The sequence below is a fragment of the Lissotriton vulgaris genome, chromosome 1_1, assembly GCF_964263255.1.
Source record: "Lissotriton vulgaris chromosome 1_1, aLisVul1.2, whole genome shotgun sequence".
Lineage (NCBI taxonomy): Eukaryota > Metazoa > Chordata > Amphibia > Caudata > Salamandridae > Lissotriton > Lissotriton vulgaris.
The window spans coordinates 29385377-29399295 of record NC_141685.1 but is presented as its reverse complement, the minus strand read 5'-3'; the positions used below and the strand labels follow the sequence as shown (position 1 = coordinate 29399295).

At 52.0% G+C, this 13919-nt stretch overlaps 1 protein-coding gene across 1 annotated transcript in view; it reads left to right on the top strand.

Annotated features, from left to right (window-relative positions):
* The window catches only part of LOC147737042 (uncharacterized), a 448671-nt gene that overhangs the window by 196144 nt on the left and 238608 nt on the right, over nucleotides 1-13919 (top strand). The window lies entirely within an intron of this gene.

Below are 13919 nucleotides of genomic sequence, written 5' to 3'. Positions count from 1 at the left end.
ACTGCGAGGGTTAACCCAGAGAGCTGCAGCTCACATTCTCCTGATTCAGAGGTAAATGTCAGCACTGCAAGGGTTAACCCAGAGAGCTGCAGCTCACATTCTCCTGATTCAGAGGTAAATGTCATGCACTGCGAGGGTTAACCCAGGGAGCTGCGCTCACATTCTCCTGCTTCAGAGGTAAATGTCATGCACTGCGAGGGTTAACCCAGAGAGCTGCAGATCACATTCTCCTGCTTCAGAGGTAAATGTCATGCACTGCAAGGGTTAACCCAGAGAGCTGCAGCTCACATTCTCCTGCTTCAGAGGTAAATGTCAGCACTGCGACGGTTAACCCAGGGAGCTGCAGCTCACATTCTCCTGCTTCAGAGGTAAATGTCATGCACTAAGAGGGTTAACCCAGAGAGCTGAAGATCACAGTCTCCTGCTTCAGAGGTAAATGTCATGCACTGCGAGGGTTAACCCAGAGAGCTGCCGCTTACATTCTCCTGCTTCAGAGGTAAATATCATGCACTGCGAGGGTTAACCGAGAGAGCTGCAGCTCACATTCTCCTGCTTCAGAGGTAAATGTCAGCACTGCGAGGGTTAACCCAGAGAGCTGCAGCTCACATTCTCCTGCTTCAGAGGTAAATGTCAGCACTGCGAGTGTTAACCCAGAGAGCTGCAGCTCACATTCTCCTGCTTCAGAGGTAAATGTCAGCACTGCAAGGGTTAACCCAGAGAGCTGCGCTCACATTCTCCTGCTTCAGAGCTAAATGTCAGCACTGCGAGGGTTAACCCAGAGAGCTGCAGCTCACATTCTCCTGCTTCAGAGGTAAATGTCAGCACTGCAAGGGTTAACCCAGAGAGCTGCGCTCACATTCTCCTGCTTCAGAGCTAAATGTCAGCACTGCGAGGGTTAACCCAGAGAGCTGCAGCTCACATTCTCCTGCTTCAGAGGTAAATGTCAGCACTGCGAGGGTTAACCCAGAGAGCTGCGCTCACATTCTCCTGCTTCAGAGCTAAATGTCAGCACTGCGAGGGTTAACCCAGAGAGCTGCAGCTCACATTCTCCTGCTTCAGAGGTAAATGTCAGCACTGCAAGGGTTAACCCAGAGAGCTGCAGCTCACATTCTCCTGCTTCAGAGGTAAATGCCAGCACTGCAAGGGTTAACCCAGAGAGCTGCAGCTCACATTCTCCTGCTTCAGAGGTAAATGTCAGCACTGCGAGGGTTAACCCAGAGAGCTGCAGCTCACATTATCCTGCTTCAGTGGTACATGTCACGCACTGCGAGGGTTAACCCAGAGAGCTGCAGCTCACATTCTCCTGCTTCAGAGGTAAATGTCAGCACTGCAAGGGTTAACCCAGAGAGCTGCAGCTCACATTCTCCTGCTTCAGAGGTAAATGTCAGCACTGCAAGGGTTAACCTGGAGAGCTGGGCTCACATTCTCCTGCATCAGAGGTAAATGTCAGCACTGCAAGGGTTAACCCAGAGAGCTGCAGCTCACATTCTCCTGCTTCAGAGGTAAATTTCAGCACTGCGAGGGTTAACCCAGAGAGCTGCAGCTCACATTCTCCTGCTTCAGTGGTAAATGTCAGCACTGCGAGGGTTAACTCGGAGAGCTGCGCTCACATTCTCCTGCTTCAGAGGTAAATGTCATGCACTGCGAGGGTTAACCCAGAGAGCTGCAGCTCACATTCTCCTGCTTCAGAGGTACATGTCAGCACTGCAAGGGTTAACCCGGAGAGCTGCAGCTCACATTCTCCTGCTTCAGTAGTAAATGTCATGCACTGCAAGGGTTAACCCAGAGAGCTGCAGCTCACATTCACCTGCTTCAGAGGTAAATGTCATGCACTGTGAGGGTTAACCCAGAGAGCTGCCGCTCATATTCTCCTGCTTCAGAGGTAAATGTCATGCACTGCGAGGGTTAACCCAGAGAGCTGCAGCTCACATTCTCCTGCTTCAGAGGTAAATGTCAGCACTGCGAGGGTTAACCCAGAGAGCTGCCGCTCACATTCTCCTGCTTCAGCGGTAAATGTCATTCACTGCAAGGGTTAACACAGAGAGCTGCCGCTCACATTCTCCTCCTTCAGAGGTAAATGTCATGAACTGTGAGGGTTAACCCGGAGAGCTGCGCTCACATTCTCCTGATTCAGAGGTAAATGCCAGCACTGCGAGGGTTAACCCAGAGAGCTGCAGCTCACATTCTCCTGCTTCAGAGGTAAATGTCAGCACTGCAAGGGTTAACCCAGGGAGCTGCAGCTCACATTCTCCTGCTTCAGAGGTAAATGTCATGCACTGCGAGGGTTAACCCATAGAGCTGCAGCTCACATTCTCCTGCTTCAGAGGTAAATGTCAGCACTGCGAGGGTTAACCCAGGGAGCTGCAGCTCACATTCTCCTGCTTCAGAGGTAAATGTCATGCACTGCGAGGGTTAACCCAGAGAGCTGCAGATCACAGTCTCCTGCTTCAGAGGTAAATGTCATGCACTGCGAGGGTTAACCCAGGGAGCTGCAGCTCACATTCTCCTGCTTCAGAGGTAAATGTCAGCACTGCGAGGGTTAACCCAGGGAGCTGCAGCTCACATTCTCCTGCTTCGGAGGTAAATGTCATGCACTGCGAGGGTTAACCCGGAGAGCTGCGCTCACATTCTCCTGCTTCAGAGGTAAATGTCATGCACTGCGAGGGTTAACCCAGAGAGCTGCAGCTCACATTCTCCTGATTCAGAGGTAAATGTCAGCACTGCAAGGGTTAACCCAGAGAGCTGCAGCTCACATTCTCCTGATTCAGAGGTAAATGTCATGCACTGCGAGGGTTAACCCAGGGAGCTGCGCTCACATTCTCCTGCTTCAGAGGTAAATGTCATGCACTGCGAGGGTTAACCCAGAGAGCTGCAGATCACATTCTCCTGCTTCAGAGGTAAATGTCATGCACTGCAAGGGTTAACCCAGAGAGCTGCAGCTCACATTCTCCTGCTTCAGAGGTAAATGTCAGCACTGCGAGGGTTAACCCAGGGAGCTGCAGCTCACATTCTCCTGCTTCAGAGGTAAATGTCATGCACTGCGAGGGTTAACCCAGAGAGCTGCAGATCACAGTCTCCTGCTTCAGAGGTAAATGTCATGCACTGCGAGGGTTAACCCAGAGAGCAGCCGCTTACATTCTCCTGCTTCAGAGGTAAATATCATGCACTGCGAGGGTTAACCGAGAGAGCTGCAGCTCACATTCTCCTGCTTCAGAGGTAAATGTCAGCACTGCGAGGGTTAACCCAGAGAGCTGCAGCTCACATTCTCCTGCTTCAGAGGTAAATGTCAGCACTGCGAGTGTTAACCCAGAGAGCTGCAGCTCACATTCTCCTGCTTCAGAGGTAAATGTCAGCACTGCAAGGGTTAACCCAGAGAGCTGCGCTCACATTCTCCTGCTTCAGAGCTAAATGTCAGCACTGCGAGGGTTAACCCAGAGAGCTGCAGCTCACATTCTCCTGCTTCAGAGGTAAATGTCAGCACTGCAAGGGTTAACCCAGAGAGCTGCGCTCACATTCTCCTGCTTCAGAGCTAAATGTCAGCACTGCGAGGGTTAACCCAGAGAGCTGCAGCTCACATTCTCCTGCTTCAGAGGTAAATGTCAGCACTGCGAGGGTTAACCCAGAGAGCTGCGCTCACATTCTCCTGCTTCAGAGCTAAATGTCAGCACTGCGAGGGTTAACCCAGAGAGCTGCAGCTCACATTCTCCTGCTTCAGAGGTAAATGTCAGCACTGCAAGGGTTAACCCAGAGAGCTGCAGCTCACATTCTCCTGCTTCAGAGGTAAATGCCAGCACTGCAAGGGTTAACCCAGAGAGCTGCAGCTCACAATCTCCTGCTTCAGAGGTAAATGTCAGCACTGCGAGGGTTAACCCAGAGAGCTGCAGCTCACATTATCCTGCTTCAGTGGTAAATGTCACGCACTGCAAGGGTTAACCCAGAGAGCTGCAGCTCACATTCTCCTGCTTCAGAGGTAAATGTCAGCACTGCGAGGGTTAACCCAGAGAGCTGCAGCTCACATTCTCCTGCTTCAGAGGTAAATGTCATGCACTGCGAGGGTTAACCCAGAGAGCTGCAGATCACATTCTCCTGCTTCAGAGGTAAATGTCAGCACTGCGAGGGTTAACCGAGAGAGCTGCGGCTCACATTCTCCTGCTTCAGAGGTAAATGCCATGCACTGCGAGGGTTAACCCAGAGAGCTGCAGCTCACATTCTCCTGCTTCAGAGGTAAATTTCAGCACTGCGAGGGTTAACCCAGAGAGCTGCAGCTCACATTCTCCTGCTTCAGAGGTAAATGTCATGCACTGCGAGGGTTAACCCGGAGAGCTGCAGCTCACATTCTCCTGCTTCAGAGGTAAATGTCACGCACTGCGAGGGTTAACCCAGAGAGCTGCAGCTCACATTCTCCTGCTTCAGAGGTAAATTTCAGCACTGCGAGGGTTAACCCAGAGAGCTGCAGCTCACATTCTCCTGCTTCAGAGGTAAATGTCAGCACTGCGAGTGTTAACCCAGAGAGCTGCGCTCACATTCTCCTGCTTCAGAGCTAAATGTCAGCACTGCGAGGGTTAACCCAGAGAGCTGCGCTCACATTCTCCTGCTTCAGAGGTAAATGTCAGCACTGCAAGGGTTAACCCAGAGAGCTGCAGCTCACATTCTCCTGCTTCAGAGGTAAATGTCAGCACTGCAAGGGTTAACCCAGAGAGCTGCAGCTCACATTCTCCTGCTTCAGAGGTAAATGCCAGCACTGCAAGGGTTAACCCAGAGAGCTGCAGCTCACATTCTCCTGCTTCAGAGGTAAATGTCAGCACTGCGAGGGTTAACCCAGAGAGCTGCAGCTCACATTATCCTGCTTCAGTGGTAAATGTCACGCACTGCAAGGGTTAACCCAGAGAGCTGCAGCTCACATTCTCCTGCTTCAGAGGTAAATGTCAGCACTGCGAGGGTTAACCCAGAGAGCTGCAGCTCACATTCTCCTGCTTCAGAGGTAAATGTCATGGACTGCGAGGGTTAACCCAGAGAGCTGCAGATCACATTCTCCTGCTTCAGAGGTAAATGTCAGCACTGCGAGGGTTAACCGAGAGAGCTGCGGCTCACATTCTCCTGCTTCAGAGGTAAATGCCATGCACTGCGAGGGTTAACCCAGAGAGCTGCAGCTCACATTCTCCTGCTTCAGAGGTAAATTTCAGCACTGCGAGGGTTAACCCAGAGAGCTGCAGCTCACATTCTCCTGCTTCAGAGGTAAATGTCATGCACTGCGAGGGTTAACCCGGAGAGCTGCAGCTCACATTCTCCTGCTTCAGAGGTAAATGTCACGCACTGCGAGGGTTAACCCAGAGAGCTGCAGCTCACATTCTCCTGCTTCAGAGGTAAATTTCAGCACTGCGAGGGTTAACCCAGAGAGCTGCAGCTCACATTCTCCTGCTTCAGTGGTAAATGTCAGCTCTGCGAGGGTTAACCCGGAGAGCTGCGCTCACATTCTCCTGCTTCAGAGGTAAATGTCATGCACTGCGAGGGTTAACCCAGAGAGCTGCAGCTCATATTCTCCTGCTTCAGAGGTAAATGTCAGCACTGCAAGGGTTAACCCGGAGAGCTGCAGCTCACATTCTCCTGCTTCAGTAGTAAATGTCATGCACTGCAAGGGTTAACCCAGAGAGCTGCACCTCACATTCACCTGCTTCAGAGGTAAATGTCATGCACTGAGAGGGTTAACCCAGAGAGCTGCCGCTCATATTCTCCTGCTTCAGAGGTAAATGTCATGCACTGCGAGGGTTAACCCAGAGAGCTGCAGCTCACATTCTCCTGCTTCAGAGGTAAATGTCAGCACTGCGAGGGTTAACCCAGAGAGCTGCCGCTCACATTCTCCTGCTTCAGAGGTAAATGTCATTCACTGCAAGGGTTAACACAGAGAGCTGCCGCTCACATTCTCCTCCTTCAGAGGTAAATGTCATGAACTGTGAGGGTTAACCCGGAGAGCTGCGCTCACATTCTCCTGATTCAGAGGTAAATGCCAACACTGCGAGGGTTAACCCAGAGAGCTGCAGCTCACATTCTCCTGCTTCAGAGGTAAATGTCAGCACTGCAAGGGTTAACCCAGGGAGCTGCAGCTCACATTCTCCTGCTTCAGAGGTAAATGTCATGCACTGCGAGGGTTAACCCATAGAGCTGCAGCTCACATTCTCCTGCTTCAGAGGTAAATGTCAGCACTGCGAGGGTTAACAGAGAGCTGCAGCTCACATTCTCCTGCTTCAGAGGTAAATGCCATGCACTGCAAGGGTTAACTCGAAGAGCTGCAGCTCACATTCTCCTGCTTCAGAGGTAAATGTCATGCACTGCGAGGGTTAACCCAGAGAGCTGCCGCTCACATTCTTCTGCTTCAGAGGTAAATGTCAGCACTGCGAGGGTTAACCCAGGGAGCTGCAGCTCACATTCTCCTGCTTCAGAGGTAAATGTCAGCACTGCGAGGGTTAACCCAGGGAGCTGCAGCTCACATTCTCCTGCTTCAGAGGTAAATGTCAGCACTGCAAGGGTTAACCTAGGGAGCTGCAGCTCACATTCTCCTGCTTCAGAGGTAAATGTCATGCACTGCGAGGGTTAACCCATAGAGCTGCAGCTCACATTCTCCTGCTTCAGAGGTAAATGTCAGCACTGCGAGGGTTAACAGAGAGCTGCAGCTCACATTCTCCTGCTTCAGAGGTAAATGCCATGCACTGCAAGGGTTAACTCGAAGAGCTGCAGCTCACATTCTCCTGCTTCAGAGGTAAATGTCATGCACTGCGAGGGTTAACCCAGAGAGCTGCCGCTCACATTCTTCTGCTTCAGAGGTAAATGTCAGCACTGCGAGGGTTAACCCAGGGAGCTGCAGCTCACATTCTCCTGCTTCAGAGGTAAATGTCAGCACTGCGAGGGTTAACCCAGGGAGCTGCAGCTCACATTCTCCTGCTTCAGAGGTAAATGTCATGCACTGCGAGGGTTAACCCATAGAGCTGCAGCTCACATTCTCCTGCTTCAGAGGTAAATGTCAGCACTGCGAGGGTTAACCCACGGAGCTGCAGCTCACATTCTCCTGCTTCAGAGGTAAATGTCAGCACTGCGAGGGTTAACCCAGGGAGCTGCAGCTCACATTCTCCTGCTTCAGAGGTAAATGTCAGCACTGCGAGGGTTAACCCATAGAGCTGCAGCTCACATTCTCCTGCTTCAGAGGTAAATGTCATGCACTGCGAGGGTTAACCCAGGGAGCTGCCGCTCACATTCTCCTGCTTCAGAGTTAAATGTCATGCACTGCGAGGGTTAACCCATAGAGCTGCAGCTCACATTCTCCTGCTTCAGAGTTAAATGTCATGCACTGCGAGGGTTAACCCATAGAGCTGCAGCTCACATTCTCCTGCTTCAGAGGTAAATGTCAGCACTGCGAGGGTTAACCCAGGGAGCTGCAGCTCACATTCTCCTGCTTCAGAGGTAAATGTCAGCACTGCGAGGGTTAACCCAGGGAGCTGCAGCTCACATTCTCCTGCTTCAGAGGTAAATGTCAGCACTGCGAGGGTTAACCCAAGGAGCTGCAGCTCACATTCTCCTCCTTCAGAGGTAAATGTCAGCACTGCGAGGGTTAACCCAGGGAGCTGCAGCTCACATTCTCCTGCTTCAGAGGTAAATGTCAGCACTGCAAGGGGTAACCGAGAGAGCTGCATCTCGCATTCTCCTGCTTCAGAGGTAAATGTCATGTACTGCAAAGGTTAACCGAGAGAGCTGCAGCTCACATTCTCCTGCATCAGAGGTAAATGCCATGCACTGCGAGGGTTAACCCAGGGAGCTGCAGCTCACATTCTCCTGCTTCAGAGGTAAACGTCAGCACGGCGAGGGTTAACCCAGGGAGCTGCAGCTCACATTCTCCTGCTTCAGAGGTAAATGTCAGCACTGCGAGGGTTAACCCAGGGAGCTGCAGCTCACATTCTCCTGCTTCGGAGGCAAATGTCATGCACTGCGAGGGTTAACCCGGAGAGCTGCGCTCACATTCTCCTGCTTCAGAGGTAAATGTCATGCACTGCGAGGGTTAACACAGAGAGCTGCAGCTCCCATTCTCCTGCTTCAGAGGTAAATGTCATGCACTGCAAGGGTTAACCGAGAGAGCTGCAGCTCACATTCTCCTGCTTCAGAGGTAAATGTCATGCACTACGAGGGTTAACACAGAGAGCTGCAGCTCACATTCTCCTGCTTCAGGGGTAAATGTCATGCGCTGCAAGGGTTAACTCAGAGAGCTGCAGCTCACATTCTCCTGCTTCAGAGGTAAATGCCAGCACTGCGAGGGTTAACCCAGAGAGCTGAAGCTCACATTCTCCTGCTTCAGAGGTAAATGTCATGCACTGCGAGGGTTAACCCAGATAGCTGCAGCTCACATTCTCCTGCTTCAGAGGTAAATGTCATGCACTGCGAGGGTTAACCCAGCGAGCTGCAGCTCACATTCTCCTGCTTCGGAGGTAAATGTCATGCACTGCGAGGGTTAACCCGGAGAGCTGCAGCTCACATTCTCCTGCTTCAGAGGTAAGTGTCATGCACTGCGAGGGTTAACCCGGAGAGCTGCAGCTCACATTCTCCTGCTTCAGAGGTAAACGTCATGCACTGCGAGGGTTAACCCAGCGAGCTGCAGCTCACATTCTCCTGCTTCAGAGGTAAATGTCAGCACTGCGAGGGTTAACCCAGGGAGCTGCAGCTCACATTCTCCTGCTTCAGAGGTAAATGTCATGCACTGCGAGGGTTAACCCAGAGAGCTGCAGCTCACATTCTTCTACTTCAGAGGTAAATGTCAGCACTGCGAGGGTTAACCCAGGGAGCTGCAGCTCACATTCTCCTGCTTCAGAGGTAAATGTCATGCACTGCGAGGGTTAACCCAGAGAGCTGCGGCTCACATTCTCCTGATTCAGAGGTAAATGCCAGCACTGCGAGGGTTAACCCAGAGAGCTGCAGCTCACATTCTCCTGCTTCATAGGTAAATGTCAGCACTGCAAGGGTTAACCCGGAGAGCTGCAGCTCACATTCTCCTGCTTCAGAGGTAAATGTCACGCACTGCGAGGGTTAACCCATAGAGCTGCAGCTCACATTCTCCTGCTTCAGAGGTAAATTTCAGCACTGCGAGGGTTAACCCAGAGAGCTGCCGCTCACATTCTCCCGCTTCAGAGGTAAATGTCATGCACTGCGAGGGTTAACCCAGAGAGCTGCAGCTCACATTCTCCTGCTTCAGAGGTAAATGTCAGCACTGCAAGGGTTAACCCAGAGAGCTGCAGCTCACATTCTCCTGCTTCAGAGGTAAATGTCACGCACTGCGAGGGTTAACAGAGAGCTGCAGCTCACATTCTCCTGCTTCAGAGGTAAATGCCATGCACTGCAAGGGTTAACTCGAAGAGCTGCAGCTCACATTCTCCTGCTTCAGAGGTAAATGTCATGCACTGCGAGGGTTAACCCAGAGAGCTGCCGCTCACATTCTCCTGCTTCAGAGGTAAATGTCATGCACTGCGAGGGTTAACCCATAGAGCTGCAGCTCACATTCTCCTGCTTCAGAGGTAAATGTCAGCACTGCGAGGGTTAACCCAGGGAGCTGCAGCTCACATTCTCCTGCTTCAGAGGTAAATGTCAGCACTGCGAGGGTTAACCCAGGGAGCTGCAGCTCACATTCTCCTGCTTCAGAGGTAAATGTCAGCACTGCGAGGGTTAACCCAAGGAGCTGCAGCTCACATTCTCCTCCTTCAGAGGTAAATGTCAGCACTGCGAGGGTTAACCCAGGGAGCTGCAGCTCACATTCTCCTGCTTCAGAGGTAAATGTCAGCACTGCGAGGGTTAACCCAGGGAGCTGCCGCTCACATTCTCCTGCTTCAGAGGTAAATGTCATGCACTGGGAGGGTTAACCCAGCGAGCTGCAGCTCACATTCTCCTGCTTCGGAGGTAAATGTCATGCACTGCGAGGGTTAACCCGGAGAGCTGCAGCTCACATTCTCCTGCTTCAGAGGTAAGTGTCATGCACTGCGAGGGTTAACCCGGAGAGCTGCAGCTCACATTCTCCTGCTTCAGAGGTAAACGTCATGCACTGCGAGGGTTAACCCAGCGAGCTGCAGCTCACATTCTCCTGCTTCAGAGGTAAATGTCAGCACTGCGAGGGTTAACCCAGGGAGCTGCAGCTCACATTCTCCTGCTTCAGAGGTAAATGTCATGCACTGCGAGGGTTAACCCAGAGAGCTGCAGCTCACATTCTTCTACTTCAGAGGTAAATGTCAGCACTGCGAGAGTTAACCCAGGGAGCTGCAGCTCACATTCTCCTGCTTCAGAGGTAAATGTCATGCACTGCGAGGGTTAACCCAGAGAGCTGCGGCTCACATTCTCCTGATTCAGAGGTAAATGCCAGCACTGCGAGGGTTAACCCAGAGAGCTGCAGCTCACATTCTCCTGCTTCAGAGGTAAATGTCAGCACTGCAAGGGTTAACCCGGAGAGCTGCAGCTCACATTCTCCTGCTTCAGAGGTAAATGTCACGCACTGCGAGGGTTAACCCATAGAGCTGCAGCTCACATTCTCCTGCTTCAGAGGTAAATTTCAGCACTGCGAGGGTTAACCCAGAGAGCTGCCGCTCACATTCTCCTGCTTCAGAGGTAAATGTCATGCACTGCGAGGGTTAACCCAGAGAGCTGCAGCTCACATTCTCCTGCTTCAGAGGTAAATGTCAGCACTGCAAGGGTTAACCCAGAGAGCTGCAGCTCACATTCTCCTGCTTCAGAGGTAAATGTCACGCACTGCGAGGGTTAACAGAGAGCTGCAGCTCACATTCTCCTGCTTCAGAGGTAAATGCCATGCACTGCAAGGGTTAACTCGAAGAGCTGCAGCTCACATTCTCCTGCTTCAGAGGTAAATGTCATGCACTGCGAGGGTTAACCCAGAGAGCTGCCGCTCACATTCTCCTGCTTCAGAGGTAAATGTCATGCACTGCGAGGGTTAACCCATAGAGCTGCAGCTCACATTCTCCTGCTTCAGAGGTAAATGTCAGCACTGCGAGGGTTAACCCAGGGAGCTGCAGCTCACATTCTCCTGCTTCAGAGGTAAATGTCAGCACTGCAAGGGTTAACCCAGGGAGCTGCAGCTCACATTCTCCTGCTTCAGAGGTAAATGTCAGCACTGCGAGGGTTAACCCAAGGAGCTGCATCTCACATTCTCCTCCTTCAGAGGTAAATGTCAGCACTGCGAGGGTTAACCCGGGGAGCTGCAGCTCACATTCTCCTGCTTCGGAGGTAAATGTCATGCACTGCGAGGGTTAACCCAGGGAGCTGCGCTCACATTCTCCTGCTTCAGAGTTAAATGTCATGCACTGCGAGGGTTAACCCATAGAGCTGCAGCTCACATTCTCCTGCTTCAGAGGTAAATGTCAGCACTGCGAGGGTTAACCCAGGGAGCTGCAGCTCACATTCTCCTGCTTCAGAGGTAAATGTCAGCACTGCGAGGGTTAACCCAGGGAGCTGCAGCTCACATTCTCCTGCTTCAGAGGTAAATGTCAGCACTGCGAGGGTTAACCCAAGGAGCTGCAGCTCACATTCTCCTCCTTCAGAGGTAAATGTCAGCACTGCGAGGGTTAACCCAGGGAGCTGCAGCTCACATTCTCCTGCTTCAGAGGTAAATGTGGGCACTGCAAGGGTTAACCGAGAAAGCTGCATCTCGCATTCTCCTGCTTCAGAGGTAAATGTCATGTACTGCAAGGGTTAACCGAGAGAGCTGCAGCTCACATTCTCCTGCATCAGAGGTAAATGCCATGCACTGCGAGGGTTAACCCAGGGAGCTGCAGCTCACATTCTCCTGCTTCAGAGGTAAATGTCATGCACTGCGAGGGTTAACCCGGAGAGCTGCGCTCACATTCTCCTGCTTCAGAGGTAAATGTGAGCACTGCGAGGGTTAACCCGGAGAGCTGCGCTCACATTCTCCTGCTTCAGAGGTAAATGTCATGCACTGCGAGGGTTAACCCGGAGAGCTGCGCTCACATTCTCCTGCTTCAGAGGTAAATGTCATGCACTGCAAGGGTTAACCCAGAGAGCTGCAGCTCACATTCTCCTGCTTCAGAGGTAAATGTCATGCACTGCAAGGGTTAACCCGGAGAGCTGCAGCTCACATTCTCCTGCTTCAGAGGTAAATGTCAGCACTGCAAGGGTTAACCCAGAGAGCTGCAGCTCACATTCTCCTGCTTCAGAGGTAAATGTCAGCACTGCAAGGGTTAACCCGGAGAGCTGCAGCTCACATTCTCCTGCTTCAGAGGTAAATGTCAGCACTGCAAGGGTTAACCCAGAGAGCTGCAGCTCACATTCTCCTGCTTCAGAGGTAAATGTCAGCACTGCAAGGGTTAACCTGGAGAGCTGGGCTCACATTCTCCTGCATCAGAGGTAAATGTCAGCACTGCAAGGGTTAACCCAGAGAGCTGCAGCTCACATTCTCCTGCTTCAGAGGTAAATGTCAGCACTGCAAGGGTTAACCCGGAGAGCTGCGCTCACATTCTCCTGCTTCAGAGGTAAATGTCAGCACTGCAAGGGTTAACCCGGAGAGCTGCGCTCACATTCTCCTGCATCAGAGGTAAATGCCATGCACTGCGAGGGTTAACCCAGAGAGCTGCAGCTCACATTCTCCTGATTCAGAGGTAAATGTCAGCACTGCAAGGGTTAACCCAGAGAGCTGCAGCTCACATTCTCCTGATTCAGAGGTAAATGTCATGCACTGCGAGGGTTAACCCAGGGAGCTGCGCTCACATTCTCCTGCTTCAGAGGTAAATGTCATGCACTGCGAGGGTTAACCCAGAGAGCTGCAGATCACATTCTCCTGCTTCAGAGGTAAATGTCATGCACTGCAAGGGTTAACCCAGAGAGCTGCAGCTCACATTCTCCTGCTTCAGAGGTAAATGTCAGCACTGCGACGGTTAACCCAGGGAGCTGCAGCTCACATTCTCCTGCTTCAGAGGTAAATGTCATGCACTGCGAGGGTTAACCCAGAGAGCTGCAGATCACAGTCTCCTGCTTCAGAGGTAAATGTCATGCACTGCGAGGGTTAACCCAGAGAGCTGCCGCTTACATTCTCCTGCTTCAGAGGTAAATATCATGCACTGCGAGGGTTAACCGAGAGAGCTGCAGCTCACATTCTCCTGCTTCAGAGGTAAATGTCAGCACTGCGAGGGTTAACCCAGAGAGCTGCAGCTCACATTCTCCTGCTTCAGAGGTAAATGTCAGCACTGCGAGTGTTAACCCAGAGAGCTGCAGCTCACATTCTCCTGCTTCAGAGGTAAATGTCAGCACTGCAAGGGTTAACCCAGAGAGCTGCGCTCACATTCTCCTGCTTCAGAGCTAAATGTCAGCACTGCGAGGGTTAACCCAGAGAGCTGCAGCTCACATTCTCCTGCTTCAGAGGTAAATGTCAGCACTGCAAGGGTTAACCCAGAGAGCTGCGCTCACATTCTCCTGCTTCAGAGCTAAATGTCAGCACTGCGAGGGTTAACCCAGAGAGCTGCAGCTCACATTCTCCTGCTTCAGAGGTAAATGTCAGCACTGCGAGGGTTAACCCAGAGAGCTGCGCTCACATTCTCCTGCTTCAGAGCTAAATGTCAGCACTGCGAGGGTTAACCCAGAGAGCTGCAGCTCACATTCTCCTGCTTCAGAGGTAAATGTCAGCACTGCAAGGGTTAACCCAGAGAGCTGCAGCTCACATTCTCCTGCTTCAGAGGTAAATGCCAGCACTGCAAGGGTTAACCCAGAGAGCTGCAGCTCACATTCTCCTGCTTCAGAGGTAAATGTCAGCACTGCGAGGGTTAACCCAGAGAGCTGCAGCTCACATTATCCTGCTTCAGTGGTAAATGTCACGCACTGCGAGGGTTAACCCAGAGAGCTGCAGCTCACATTCTCCTGCTTCAGAGGTAAATGTC